Below are 14,424 nucleotides of genomic sequence, written 5' to 3' on the forward strand. Positions count from 1 at the left end.
TTGTTCATTTAGATTGTTTCACATAAGTGAATACATACAGTATTTGTATGTCACTTAATTCACATCGCATAACACCTTCTGGGCCAAACCACATATCACAAATGACGACAGACAAAGAAAAAAGCTGAAAGAGACACAAATACAATCTATAGCCTGAATGTTACCAGTGTGGAATGGAGAAGGATGATGGGCAACATGAGGAAGTGGGATTGGGAAGTACAGGCTTCCGTGGGGTGAAAAGAATGCAGGGACCCCCTCCAATGGTTTTCCCATAGCATTTTATGGTGCCAGATATTAGTTACTATTGGTGAATATAGTAGCACCTATAGAGTTTTTGAGTCCACATGTTGTACAGCTAATGTAATGGGACATTGTAGAGTATATATTAATAGAAATGAAATCAAAGCGGATACCAAGAAGCATATACATACATAGATTAGTGTCTTACGAAGTTGCAGGTAAAGAAAACTAAACCTACTCTTCGAAAGAAGCTAATCTTAAGTACTCATTTCAGGATAATGTCCTAGGAAAGCAAACTGATCTGTATCACAGCGGAGATAAATGTTCTTTTATGTAGAAGGGAAGGGACAGGGAAAGAGAAGCATGTGCCCAGCAGAGCAAAGAAGGGAACTGGAAAACCAAGAAGATCCTGTGGTGCTCACAGGCAGCCCAGGACAAGCAGCCCAGGCCATCCATGGAAGAACAGTCATTTCTGTGAGAGCTTCTTAATTCCATTTCCTTTAACTTGGTCTCTTCTTCTCTCAACACTGAGGCCTGTTAGGAAGTCTTTTCTTTGGAGGTGGATTCTTCTGGGAAGACCAGAAAGTGCAACCATGTTGTATAACTGTGCTCATTTTAGGCAAAGTCAGTTTTCAGAACTAAGCCTATGTTCAAAGAAGTGATCCTGTAGCCTGAATCCATGGGTATTAGCAAAAAGGCAGAGGAGAGGCGCCTGGGTGGCTCAGTGGGTTAAAACCTCTGCCTTCAGCTCAGGTCATGATCCCAGGGTCCTGGGATCGAGCCCCGCATCGGGTTCTCTGCTTGGCAGGGAGCCTGCTTTGCTTCCCCTCTCTCTGCCTGCCTCTCTGCTTACTTGTAACCTCTGTCTATCAAATAAATAAATAAAATCTTTTTTTAAAAAATGCAGGGGAAACTTGAAATTGATAAAGGCCATGGATGCAGTGGGCTCCAAGCTACAAAATCCAGCGTTGCAGCCAGCAGGAGATTTCACCTGCATTTGTTGTGAAGGAGGGAGTTATTTCCATGAGTATGGTGGCATGGAAAATTGAAGAAGGAAAACTAAGAGGAGGTCCAGAGAAGAGTGATTGGGTTAAGTTTGTTATGCAGGGTTGGCTTGAATGAAGATTGATGGGAAGCGAAGAACTCCATAATCACCTGGATGCTCTGCCCCCTTTTTAGGAACCTTTGAAACTATAGTGATTCATTCTGATTCTTTGGTTCAGGGTTAGGAAATCAGTCTTAATAACTTGCCCAATTTTAGGAATTCCCTGCTTTGTTTTGTTTTTTGTTTGTTTGTTTTCATAAATTTCCTTATTTAGGGGCACTGGGTAGCTCAGTGGGTTAAAGCCTCTGCCTTTAGCTCAGGTCACAATGCCAGGGTCCTGGGAATGAGCCCGGCATCGGGCTCTGTGCTTATTGGGGAGCCTGCTTCTCCCTTTCTCTCTGCCTGCCTCTCTGCCTACTTGTGATCTCTGTCTGTCAAGTAAATAAGTTAAATCATAAAAAAACAAATATCCCTGTTTATTATTATGTAATGGTTTATGGAGTTAAAGCATTGCCAGTTTTGTTTTATTGATTGAAATGGGCATTACTTTCTGTGTTCCATTAGTGTTAACCTTTTATTTTATTTACTTAAGATTTTTCTTTTTTTCATTCCTCTATGAAATTTCATCCTAGTCTCTTCCTTTTTTAGTTCCTTGGTGGAAATTAAGTTGTTTATTCCAAGATTTTTCTTAGCTCCGTATTGTATAACATGAACAACTTGGGAAACGGCAAGTCTAGTAGGGAAATACTGGCAGAAATAAACAATACAACAATGACCAAAAGCAGTAAAAAAATTAAAATGATGATTTTAAGGCATTTCTGTAATCATGTCAGGTGTGAACAAGGAGTTTTACTGTTTCTTTTTCAGTTTAGATTCCTTTACTCTATTTTTCATTGCATAATTCTTCTGACTAGAATGTTTAGTATTCTACACAAAGGCAGTGGTGGGGTCACTTCATTACCTGCTGATGATAGAAGAGAATGTTGCAGACGGTTCCTACTGAATAGGTTTCATCTTTTCATACATCTGTGGCTTTCATTAGGTTGGGGTTTCCTTCTCTCTCTACTTTGAGTGCTTTTAACATGACATGTTGTCCAGTATGCCCATATTTGTATTCTGTCTCCCTTAATGTGATCATGTCATTTTTGCCCTTCGTTCTGTTAATGCAGAGTCTTGAATTTCTGGTTTCATTTGGCCTGCGTGAGCTGGGAATGCTGGTGCCACAGAGAGAGTGTTCAGCTAGTTTCTCTGATATCCATGCCTTGGAAATGTTTGAGGAGATTTGCAGTCCTTTCTCCTCAGTGTCTGTTTGAATATCCAGTGAGCCCCTCTCGGACGCAATTTTTGTTCGTTGGGTTTTTTTGATCTGTTCCTCTTTCATTTGGCTTCCCAGTTGTAGATCTGTTGAGATGTTCTCTATTTTCCTGAGTGATCCAGTCTAAATTTGTTATACCTTTTCTTTTTTTTTTTTTAAAGATTTTATTTATTTATTTGACAGAGAGGAATCACAAGTAGATGGAGAGGCAGGCAGAGAGAGAGAGAGAGGGAAGCAGGCTCCCTGCTGAGCAGAGCGCCCGATGTGGGACTCTATCCCAGGACCCTGAGATCATGACCTGAGTCGAAGGCAGCTGCTTAACCCACTGAGCCACACAGGTGCCCCTGTTAAACCTTTTCTGAAATTTGTACTTGTCTTTTAGTATGAATTTGTGGGCACTGATTATCCACTGTTGCCTCTTACAATTACTTTTATTCCGGCAGTCAGTTATACTGTGTCTGCTTTCACTTCTTCACTTATCGTTATTTCTTTAGTTAATCAGCTGCCAGTGTTGTTGATCTTTTCCACCAAAAAACTCTTCCTGTGCTTGATAGGTTCCTATTTTTACTCCATTTGAGTCAGTTCATTTATCTGTTTCCATATCCTCCGTTCTTCTGCTAATTTTGAGGTTATATGATCCTTTTTCTGACTATTAGAGATACATGAAAGTGATTTCTGCTACACCGTGACCATATCACAGAATTATCTATTAGGATATATGGCCAATACGTTGTGTGCTATGTTATGTATCTATGGAGATATGAGGTCCTGATGACTCCTTGTCAGCCATCTTTCTGACATGGTCTGTTTCCCTTGATGTTTCTGCATTATTAGTCTTCAGTATATTCTTCTGATTGTAGTAAGTGCAATGGTTTTACTTTTATTTGTTATCTTTCAGCTGTATCTTCACATGACACCCAGAGTTTCCCGCTAAAGCAGAGCATAGAAGGTTTTTTCCAGAATGAATCAATGACCAGATACAAACACAGTGCTGTTGAGATTTTATACTTATGCAGAGACTGGGACAGTGATGGGAATGGTGACGGGCATCAAAGAAATCCTGGACGATACACCAAAACCAAGGCAATTGCCCTTAATGAGAATCTCACTGCCCCAAGTGGTGAAGTATATAAACCACTGCAGAAAACCTCCGTTTTTAAGTCAACTGTTTCTGCAGAGCAGTGTGTTTCTGTCAGCACAAGCTCCAGTCAGATATTCAAACATAGCTATTCGTGGACAGACCATTTGGCAGATTTGGAAGGTAACCTAGTCCATGCTGAAGATAACGATTTGAGCCATTTAGAAAATAGGACTGGCCTGACCTTAAATCAGAGATTTAGAAATGAAGAACAATGTGCTCAGTGGGATCCGTATGAGAGGCGCTCCACTGAGGAGTCAACCCTCCAGAATGACCAGAGGCTTTTCACTGGAGACAGAATTATTCAATGCACTGAATCTCAGAAAACATTGAACCAGGGCTCCAGTGTTCACCGATGTGTCAAGGCTTGGTTTGCAGAGAACCATTATGAATGTGATAAATGTGGGGAAGGCTTTCATCCAAGCTCTAACCTCAGTATACATAATGGTCACCGCTTGGGAGACAGTCCTCATAAATGGAATGAATGTGGGAAAGCTCATAACCAGTCCTCTCGTGTTGGTGATCATCAGAGAATTCACGAGGGAAAAAATGCATTCAGTTCTAATAAAGCAGGGACCATGTTTTGTCAGTCATCAAGCGTAAACATCAATGAGATAATCCTTTTGGGAAAGGAAACTAACATTTTAAAGGAATGTGGTAAATGCTTTGACTGCCACTCAACACTATGTCAACATCAGCGAATGCATACTGGAGAAAAAATACACATTTGTGAAGAAGGTGGTCCAACCTTGAATGACTGTTTATCAAAAAATGAACATTCGCAGATCTGTTCTGGAGAAAAACCCTACAAATGTCAAGAATGTGGCAAGGCTTTTAACAATCACTCAGGTCTTAATAGACATCACAGAATTCATAATAGCAAGAAACCTTACCAATGTCATGAATGTGGCAAGAGCTTTAACAAGCACCCAGCCCTTATTCAACATCACAGAATTCATAGTGGGGATAAACCTTACCAATGTCAAGAATGTGGAAAAGCCTTTTGTGACAGGTCAACCCTTACTCAACATCGCAGAAGTCATACTGGAGAGAAACCTTACCGATGCCAAGAATGTGGCAAGGCCTTTGCCTGGAAGTCAAATCGTTCTCGGCACCACAAAATTCACAGTGGAGAGAAACCTTACCAATGTCAAGAATGTGGCAAGGCCTTTTGTGACAGGTCAGCCCTTACTGGACATCACAGAACTCATACTGGAGAAAAACCTTACCAATGTCAGGAATGTGGCAAGGCCTTTATCCACAGCTCAGGCCTGACTAAACATTACAGAACTCATAGTGGAAAGAAACCTTACCAATGTCAAGAATGTGGCAAGGCCTTTTGTGACAGGTCATCCCTTACTCAACATCACAGAATTCATACTGGAGAGAAACCTTACCAATGTCAAGAATGTGGCAAGGCCTTTTGTGACAGGTCATCCCTTACTCAACATCACAGAATTCATACTGGAGAGAAACCTTACCAGTGTCAGGAATGTGGCAAGGCCTTTAACCACAGCTCACTCCTTGCTAAACATTACAGAATTCACACTGGAGAGAAACCTTACCAATGTCAAGAATGTGGCAAGGCCTTTATACACAGCTCAAACCTTACTCGACATTTCAGAGTTCATACTGGAAAGAAACTTGACCAACGTCAAGAATGTTGTTAGGCCTTTACAGGCACTCGGTCCTCACTAAACATCATAATATTCATATGGAAAAGATGGCTTACCAGTGTACAGGATGTTTGAATGGGGCACCTGGGTGGCAAAGGTGGTTTTGCAGCTCAGGAAATGATCCCAGGGTCCCAGGATTGAGCTCTGCACTGAGCTCCCTGCTCAGCAGACAGCCTCCTGCTTCCTCTCCCCCTGCCTGACCCTCCTCTCTACTTGTGCTCTCTCTCCATCTCTCTGTCAAATACATAAATAAAATCTTTAAGAAGGAAAGAAAAAAAAGAGTGTGAGAAAAATTGGTTAAAGAGTGCTCACTGATTCATGCCTATGAGAGAATTCATATTAGACAGTAACCTCACAAATGCAACCAGTGTGTCAAGGCCTTTGTCCAGCATGCACGCCTTCTAAACTGAGAATTCATACTGGAAAGACAACAGATGAAAAATGTGGCCAAACTACTAGCAGGCACACAACCCTTCCTGCACATCACGGAATTCATACTGCAGAGAAAATTATGGATGTAATGAATGTGAGAGAGTGCCTAAGGACTGCTTATTGTCCTTGAAGAAAGAAGAGGGAGTCGTGCAGTGAACTCTGAATGTATCTTCGTAAGTGCAATCCTTAGAGAGTATGACTTGATGTGATTAAATGAGAAAATCCTGACAGATGACTGCAGGAGGGTAGCTAACTCTTCACCCCTACAATGCCATACAATTGAACATACACATTTCTGAGCAATGTACCTCAATCCTGAAATTTTCGGAAATAGGTACTCCCACATCCTTATGACAACACTTGAATGCATTTGCACATGTGTGTTTTGTATTTCAAATGGAGACACTAGAGTGGATTTGATATGCATTACTCAGTGTATGTATGATATTAATGTATTTTCATTAATAAAACAGTGGTGTTTTTTCTTTAAAAGATTTTATTTATTTTGGGGGGGTGCCTGGGTGTCTCAGTGGGTTAAGCCGCTGCCTTCAGCTCAGGTTATGATCTCAGGGTCCTGGGATCGAGTCCCACATCTGGCTCTCTGCTCAGCGGGGAGCCTGCTTCCTCCTCTCTCTCTGCCTGCCTCACTGCCTACTTGTGATCTCTTTCTGTCAAATAAATAAATAAAATCTTGGAAAAAAAGATTTTATTTACTTTGTTGACAGAAAGTGATCACAAGTAGGCAGAGAGGCAGGCAGATTGAGAGAGGAGGAGCAGGCTCCCGGTGCAACAGAGAGCTCAATGGGGGCTGGATCCCAAGACCCTGGGATAATGACCTGAGCCGAAAGCAGAGGCTTTAACCCACTAAGCCACCGAGGTGCCCCAGTAAACTGTTTTCTAACATACGGATATGGGTATGCCATGAATGACGTGTTATTCTACGTCTAGTGTTAATCTATTTCATTGCGGGTTGTTGGAGCTGATGGAATCCATCACGTGTTGATACTGGAGTAAAACAATATACCTAGGACACCATTTTCCCAGTACTCTGAAGGTTGAAGGGATATGTGATTATTTTTCCCCAGTCTATGCTATGATTTTCTCCTCTTTGTGAATAGGATGATATTACTGTATGTGTATTACCATGCTTTGTGACATAGAGCCTGGATCATGAACCAAAGGCAGAAGCCCAACCCTCTGAGCCTCCTGGGCACCACAACTGTTGGTATCAGAAAGATTGCCTCAGGGTGCCTGGGTGGCTCAGTGGGTTACAGCCTCTGCCTTCTGCTTAGGTCATGATCCCAGGGTCCTGAGATCAAGCCCAGCATCAGGCTCTCCGCTCAGCAGGGAGCCTGCTTCCCCCTCTCTCATTGCCTGCTGTGCCTGCAGCTCTGCACACTTGTGATCTCTCTCTTTCTGTCAAATAAATAAACAAAATCATACAAAAAAGAAAGGAAAAAAAAGACTTTCCTACCTGGAACAGACACATGAAAAAATGTTCATCATCATTAACCATCAGGGAGATTCAAATCAAAACCACATTGGGTTACCACCTTACACCAGTTAGAATGGCCAAAATTAGCAAGACAGGAAACACCAAGTGTTGGAGAGGATGTGGAGAAAGGAGATTCCTTTTACATTGTTGGTGCCGCCATGTTGGAAAACAGTGTGGAGATTCCTTGAGAAATTAAAAATAGAGCTTCCCTATGCCCCTGCCTGCAATTACACTCTTGGGTATTTACCCCAAAGATACAGATGTAGTGAAAATATGGGCCATCTGTACACCCATGTTCATAGCAGCCATGGCTACAGTTCCCAAAGTGCGCAAAGAGCCAACACACGAATGGTTAAAAAAGATGTGGTCCATTTATACAATGGAGTAGTATGCCTCCATCAGAAAGATGAATACCCAAGTTTTGTATCAACATGGTCAGGACTGGAGGGGATTATGCTGAGTGAACTGATTCAATCAGAGAGAGTAAATTACATGATTTCACTTATTTGTGGAGCATAAGGAATAACACGGAGGACATTGGTTGATGTAGAGGAGAAGTGAGTTGGGGGAAATCGGATGGGGAGGTGAAACATGAGAGACTGTGGACTCTGAGAAACTGTGGGTTTTGGAGGGGAGAGGGTGGGGGGTTGGGTGAGCTGGTGGAGCGTATTAAGGAGGGCACGGATTGCATGGAGAACTGATGTGGTGCATAAACAATGAATCATGGAACACTGTAAAAATAAATTATGAAAAGAAAAAAAAATAGTTGACTACCTGGAGGGACAGACCATTCTTTGATAAATATTTCACCTTTCTGGGGCACCTGGTGGCTCAGTGGGTTGAAGCCTCTGCCTTCGGCTCAGATCAGAAAGCCTGCTTCCTCCTCTCTCTCTGCCTGCATCTCTGTCTACTTGTGATCTCTCTGTCAAATAAATAAATAAAATCTTTTAAAGAAATATTTCTTCTTTCCTTTCTCCTGTGAATATAATCTCCGCTTTGGAAATTCTAAATCCTAACCTCCTCCTCCTTAAGTCACCGTCACACAGAAGCCTCACCTTCTCTTTGAGCCTCATGTCTGTCTTGTTCCCATACTTTCTTGTTCCCATACTTAATAACTTAATTGTTGTGAAACTGCCTGACGTCATTGAGAACAGCGGAGGATAAGGAGCCAAGGGTTTGTTTGAAAATGCTGGATAATGGCCGATTTCCAGAGGAATTGTGTCTGTGCTGCCTGTTCATCATGTTCTCAGGGTGGAACCAGGTTCCTGAAAGAAAGGGCTGAGAAGTGAGTTGAGGAGGTCTGTGGAGAAGAGAAAGATTACTTGTTGAAAATGGGAGTCTCACTGAAGCATTGATTACTTTTTTCTTTGTTCAACTTGATGCCTTTCAAGTGGTTTTCATTTCAGTCACCAAGATAGCTATTTTATTTTTGTTTTAAAGATTTTATTTACTTATTTGACAGAGAGAGATCACAAGTAGGCAGAGAGGCAGGCAGAGAGAGAGAGAGAGAGAGAGGAGGAAGCAGGCTCCCTGCTGAGCAGGGAGCCCGATGTGGAACTCCATCCCAGGACCCTGAGATCATGAGCTGAGCCGAAGGCAGCAGCTTAACCCACTGAGCCACCCAGGCGCCCCACCAAGATAGCTATTTTAAGAGGACTTCATACTTTACACTGAGCAACCACTCAGGGTTTTCTGGAATGGCTAAAATAAAAAAATAAAAAATAACAAAAGTATAATATCCAATTTTCTTCTTTTTTTTTAAGATTTTATTTATTTATTTGACAGAGAGAAATCACAAGTAGATGGAGAGGCAGGCAGAGAGAGAGAGAGGGAATCAGGCTCCCCACTGAGCAGAGAGTCCTATTTGGAACTTGATTCCAGGACCCTGAGATCATGACCTGAGCCGAAGGCAGCGGCTTAACCCACTGAGCCACCCAGGCACCCCAACATCCAATTTTCTTAAGAATGCTGAGAATTAGAATTCTCATACATCCCCAATAGGAGGGCAAAAAGGGTATGCAGTGTGGAAAACAGTGTGGCAGGTCCTTATGAACAGAACAGAACAGAAACACTTACCTACTGAAGGGGAATATATGTCTCCCTTCTTACTGAAGGGAAAATGTCTCTTGGCCTGAGCATTATTTTTGAACGCTTATTTTGAATCAAAGGTAGATAAAGGAAAAGCTCTGAAAGCCTTTATTTTGCAAGAGACATTTACTTTTATATGGGAACGTTGTCTGTCAGGGGTCTTCCTCTGTGTAGCAGAAAGAGGGGGGAGGAGGCAGTCTCCCGAAACTCTGATGGTGGAGAAGGCAGGGCTCAACTCTGCTCCCAGCCCCAGCCTTGGTTACTCTGCTTGTCCTGGTCACCTCCCCTGTTCCTTCCCAGCAGGGTCACCTGTGGAGTTTCAAGAAGGATCTCCTCTGCAGGCCTCCCCCTCAGATTCTGTCAGTTGGTTTGGGCGAAAACAACACTGTTGTGTTAATTAAGGGCTCCAGAGATTCTCAGTGAGGAGTGGTGGGGGAGCCCGAGGGCTTTCCGTGTTTTTCTGAAAGTGGATTTGCGGCTTTGGTCCAGGAGAGGTGACAGGGTCTCTGCTCCGTGAGTCTGGGAAGGTTGGGTCCATGCAGCCCACTGTTTCGATGCTGACGCTGAAGTTGTGAGTGGCGGTGGGAGGGGACCCCTTCCACCCCCCCCCCCCCCAAAGCAGGTGAGGAAAATGCAGGGATGGGTGTCCTCATGGGAGCTCACAGTTTCTGGGCTGCTCGGGACACAAAGGACTGGGAAGTTGGGCCTTTTCTGCATCTCCAAGTCCTGACTGCAGACAAGCAGTGTGAAGAGAAGGAGCTCTGTTGTTGGATTTCAGGGCATTTTCTCCTGATGCAGCTGTGATTTTCCACAGATCCCTCATGAGAACAAAATCTGGAGGTGGAGGTTAAGACAGAAATGGCCCATTCTCAGGTGAGCCTGGTGTCCCCGCAGAGCCGTGTTCTCTGTTTCTCCGCAGACCATCGCGTTTAGAAGCTGCAGATGTGGATGCCTCGAATCTGGGTGCTTCTCGCTTCTGCGTTCACCTGTGGGTTTTGTTTTTTTTTTTTTTTTTTTTTTTTTAAGATCTGTTCAGAAGTGATAATCACGGTTAAGTCTTGCATAGAGAATGCTTCTCTATGTCTTAGAGCCTTCTGTCCTGTGTCCCCAACCTGGCTTCAATAGGGTATCATTAGTTGTCACTTAGACTTAAAGTTCCTCGAGGGGGCGCCTGGATTGCTCAGTGGGTTAAAGCCTCTGCCTTCAGCTCAGTTCCTGATCTCAGTGTCTTGGGATTGAGCCTCACATCAGACTCTCTGCTCAGCAGGGAGCCTGCTTCCTCCTCTTTGCCTGCCTCTCTGCCTGCTTGTATCTCTGTCTGTCAAATCAATAAACAATATCTTTTAAAAAATAAAAAATAAAGTCCCACGTGGAGTGACAAATTCCATTGGTGGCGGATCTGGAGGGAAAGTTGTCGAGTCCAAGATTGCTGTGGCTGATGAGGTGCAGTCCTGGGATATCCGGGAGGGGAATCATTTTTGATTCAGGTTCGTCTAGATTCTCGATCAGTTGTATGCAGCTGGGGAGTAAGGAAATGCAGATATAAGCTCAGTGGGTATGAGTCCTGGAAAACTTGGAAACTTCTCATTCTAAGAAAGGGTGTGTGTGTGTCTTCATCTTTAGCACGTGAAGGAGATATTCTACTTAAAATCCACTAGGGGAGGGTGCCTGGGGGTCTTTGTGGACTAAGCTTGGACTGTTGGTTGAGCTCAGGTCAGGATCTCAATGTTCTGGACTAGTATCCCTGCTTCTGGCTCTGTGCCCAGAGGGGAGTCCGCTTGACATTCTCTTTCTCCCTCTCCTACCGGTCTCCATCTCCTCTAAAATATAAATCAAGCTTGCTCACCGAGGGTGGTTCCATTGGTTAAGAGTCGGCTTTCTGCCTCCAGTTCAGGTCGCAATTCCGGGGAATTGCACAATTCCAGCCCCACATCCTGCTCCCATGTGGGCAGGGATCCTGCTGCTTCCTCTCCTCTACTTTTCTGTCTGTTTGTGATCTCTCGCTCGCTCTCTCTGAAATAAATACAATATTTTTTTCAAAATTTTATTTATTGTGGCACCTGAGTTGCTCAGTGGGTTAAGCCTCTGCCTCCAGCTTAGGTCATTCATGATCTCAGGATCCTGGGGTCCAGCCTCACATCTGGCTCCCAGGTGGGCAGGGATCCTGCTTCTCCCTCTTCCTTTCCTGTTCTGCCTACTTGTACTCTCTCACTTGGCTCTTGTTGAAATAAATACAGTCTTTGTAAAAAATTTTCTTTATTGGGGTGCCTGGGTGGCTCAGATGGTTAAAGCCTCTCTCTGCCTTCAGCTCAGGTCATGATCCCGGGGTCCCGGGATCAAGCCCCATATCTGGCTCTCTCCTTTAAAAAAAAAAAAAAAAAGGATTTTCTTTATTTATAAGAAAAAGAGTGAATGCATGAGTAGGGTGTGCTATGGTCAGAGAGAGAAGGCTACCCGCTGAGCAAAGACACACCCCCACCCACCTCACCCCCACATCATAGTCCTCCACCCCCCTACCATGTAGGAGGTGGTCCCAGGACCTTGTATCTTGGCCTGAGCAGAAGGCTGATGCCCACTGACTGAGCCACCCAGGTGCCCCTATAAATAGAATCTTAAAAGAAGATGAAAATAAAAATAAATCTTAAAAATTCAAAGAAAAGAAAGGTGTAAACTAGCTATTACTAGCGAGCAGTGTGAAGAGAAGGAGCTCTGTTGTTGGATTTCAGGGCATCTCAGTGTAGTGTCCCTGTCAGTTACTTGGGGTCCCAGACATGGGTCCATGACTGGCTGGAAGCCCGTCCAGCAGCGCTGATGGAATTCCCTGAGGCAGGACAAAGGCGGTGGAAGTTTCCTGAGTATGTAAGAGATCAGCAGGCAAGAGGACACAGCAGAGCTTGTCTGCAATGTGCAGTGTGTGTGTGCTCACTGTACATGGTTGTCCTGCTGGGACTGTCTGGACTCAGCCAAGGGGACACTGGGGCTCTTCCTCCACTCCTTTGCTCAAGCTTCCTTGCCTAAAAGCAGCCTCTACAGATCGTATAGTGATTGAATTGTTTATGTGTATCTACTGTATTTCCAAAATTAGAGTTATATTCTGAAATCCTGTTTTCAGTCCATTGGGAATGCCAGTGATGATGCGTCCTTTTGTTATGCCCTAGTTTTTGCCCCGAGAGACCGCCAAGGAGCCAAGCACGGATGCGATCACACGAGGGTTTATTTGACAGGCTTAAGCTTGGGCCCAAGTATACCCGGCACAACGGAGTAGGGACTTGGATCCCGAACCAGATTACAGTCAGAGTTTTTAAAGGCAGAATAGGGGTGGACTCGGTGGTGGGTGAGGACAAAGGGGATTATGGATGATGTAAGTCTCCAAGGATTTTTGGAAGTAAGGTCTCCAGGACCTTGAGGGGCTAGCTATTGTTGGGAGAAAGGTTATTTATTACCAATAATAACAATATTCTCATGAGACCCTTTAGATGTATATCAGTGGGACATATACTTGGGAATGATTCTTGACCCTATCTTGGAGGTTTAGAGATAAAGGAATTGTTAAAGTAGACTTATAGAATCCTGGTGGGACCTGTTGGGGTAGGAGGTTGGTCAGGCTAAGATTGTCCTTAGCAAAATCTCAAGGTGAGGGCAGTTAAGTCCCTAGGAGAGAGCCACTTGGTCTGTTTCAAGGACTTGTCAGTAAGTAAGGAATTTTAATGATTTTCTTCTGCCCCTGTTTCCCACATCAGCTAAATTGGAGGTGGGACGGCCTTAATTTTCTCGGCCTCCACACTTTGATTTGCATTAGGCATTTATAACATTTGTTTCCATTCAGCTGATGTGAACTTCTTTTATTGGCTTGGTGCTGTCTGCCAGATCCTCCCCCATCATGTTCCTATTTTCCCTCCTATCACTTGTAAGGAACATGGGATACTGAGGAATATGCAGGAACTACCGCATTTCAGGTGTCCACTTCTTTCTTCTGCCTTTCTCTTGCTTGTCGTTTCTTTCTTTCTTAGTTTCCTTCCTTCCTTCTTTTTTTTTTCTTTTCTTTACACATTTTCTCAGCAGAGAGACAGAGGGAGCACATGAGTGAGGAAAGGGAAGAGGGAGAAGCAGATTCCCCAGTGAGTGGGGAGCCCAACTCAGGGCTCCATCCCAGGAGTCTGGGATCATGACCTGAGCTGAAGGCAGACCCTTAACCAACTGAACGGTCTGGGTCCCCCTTGCTTGTAGTTTCTGAGGAGGAGAACAAAGTCAAAAGTGGTGTGGATAAAATTAAATTTCCTTCAACCGGGACGCCTGGGTGGCTCAGTTGGTTAAGCAGCTGCCTTTGGCTCAGGTCATGATTCCAGCATGCTGGGATCAAGTCCCACATCGGGCTCCTTGCTCAGTGGGGAGCCTGCTTCTCCCTCTGCCTCTGCCTGCCATTCTGTCTGCCTGTGCTCGCTCTCTCCCCCTCTCTCTCTCTGATAAATAAAATCTTTAAAAAAATAAATAAATAAATTTCCTTCAACTTCCAGTCTGTTGATAAATACCTGAGAAAGGCATTCCTCAGGAAACTCACAACTGCCTCAAGGTTAATATTTTGTTGGATGCAAAAAGCAGCCTTAGCTTGACACTAGCCACACCTCCGGGACCTTGTAATTCCTCTTTAACATATGAAAATTGCTTTGGAAACTTCCTTGAACTTTATTCCCCAAATGTAGCTTGGGAACCATCCTTCAAGCTTGTGGCCCACTGATAGACACCTGGAGGTTCTCCTGACTAAAGTGTTAACTAAACAGTGAGTGGCCTCATCAAAACACCAGCTGGGAGGTCCTGAGGGTCCTGGAAACTTGCTTCCAAATTCCTTAGAGCCTCCTGCTATCCCTCACCCCCCCCAACCTGAAAGCATAGAACCAGTCACCGCTCACGTTCCTCTCCCCTTGCATTAGGACCACAGTGTTTGTACCACGGGTATCTCAACAATCCTTTTTTCATCATTCACTCCAGAACCCCAAT

The 14,424-nt window shown here is 44.0% G+C and overlaps 1 pseudogene; it reads left to right on the forward strand.

The window, feature by feature from the left end:
* LOC132005827 (zinc finger protein 91-like) overlaps window positions 1-14,424 on the forward strand; it is a 66,460-nt pseudogene that overhangs the window by 7,372 nt on the left and 44,664 nt on the right.

Source organism: Mustela nigripes, chromosome 17, assembly GCF_022355385.1.
Source record: "Mustela nigripes isolate SB6536 chromosome 17, MUSNIG.SB6536, whole genome shotgun sequence".
Lineage (NCBI taxonomy): Eukaryota > Metazoa > Chordata > Mammalia > Carnivora > Mustelidae > Mustela > Mustela nigripes.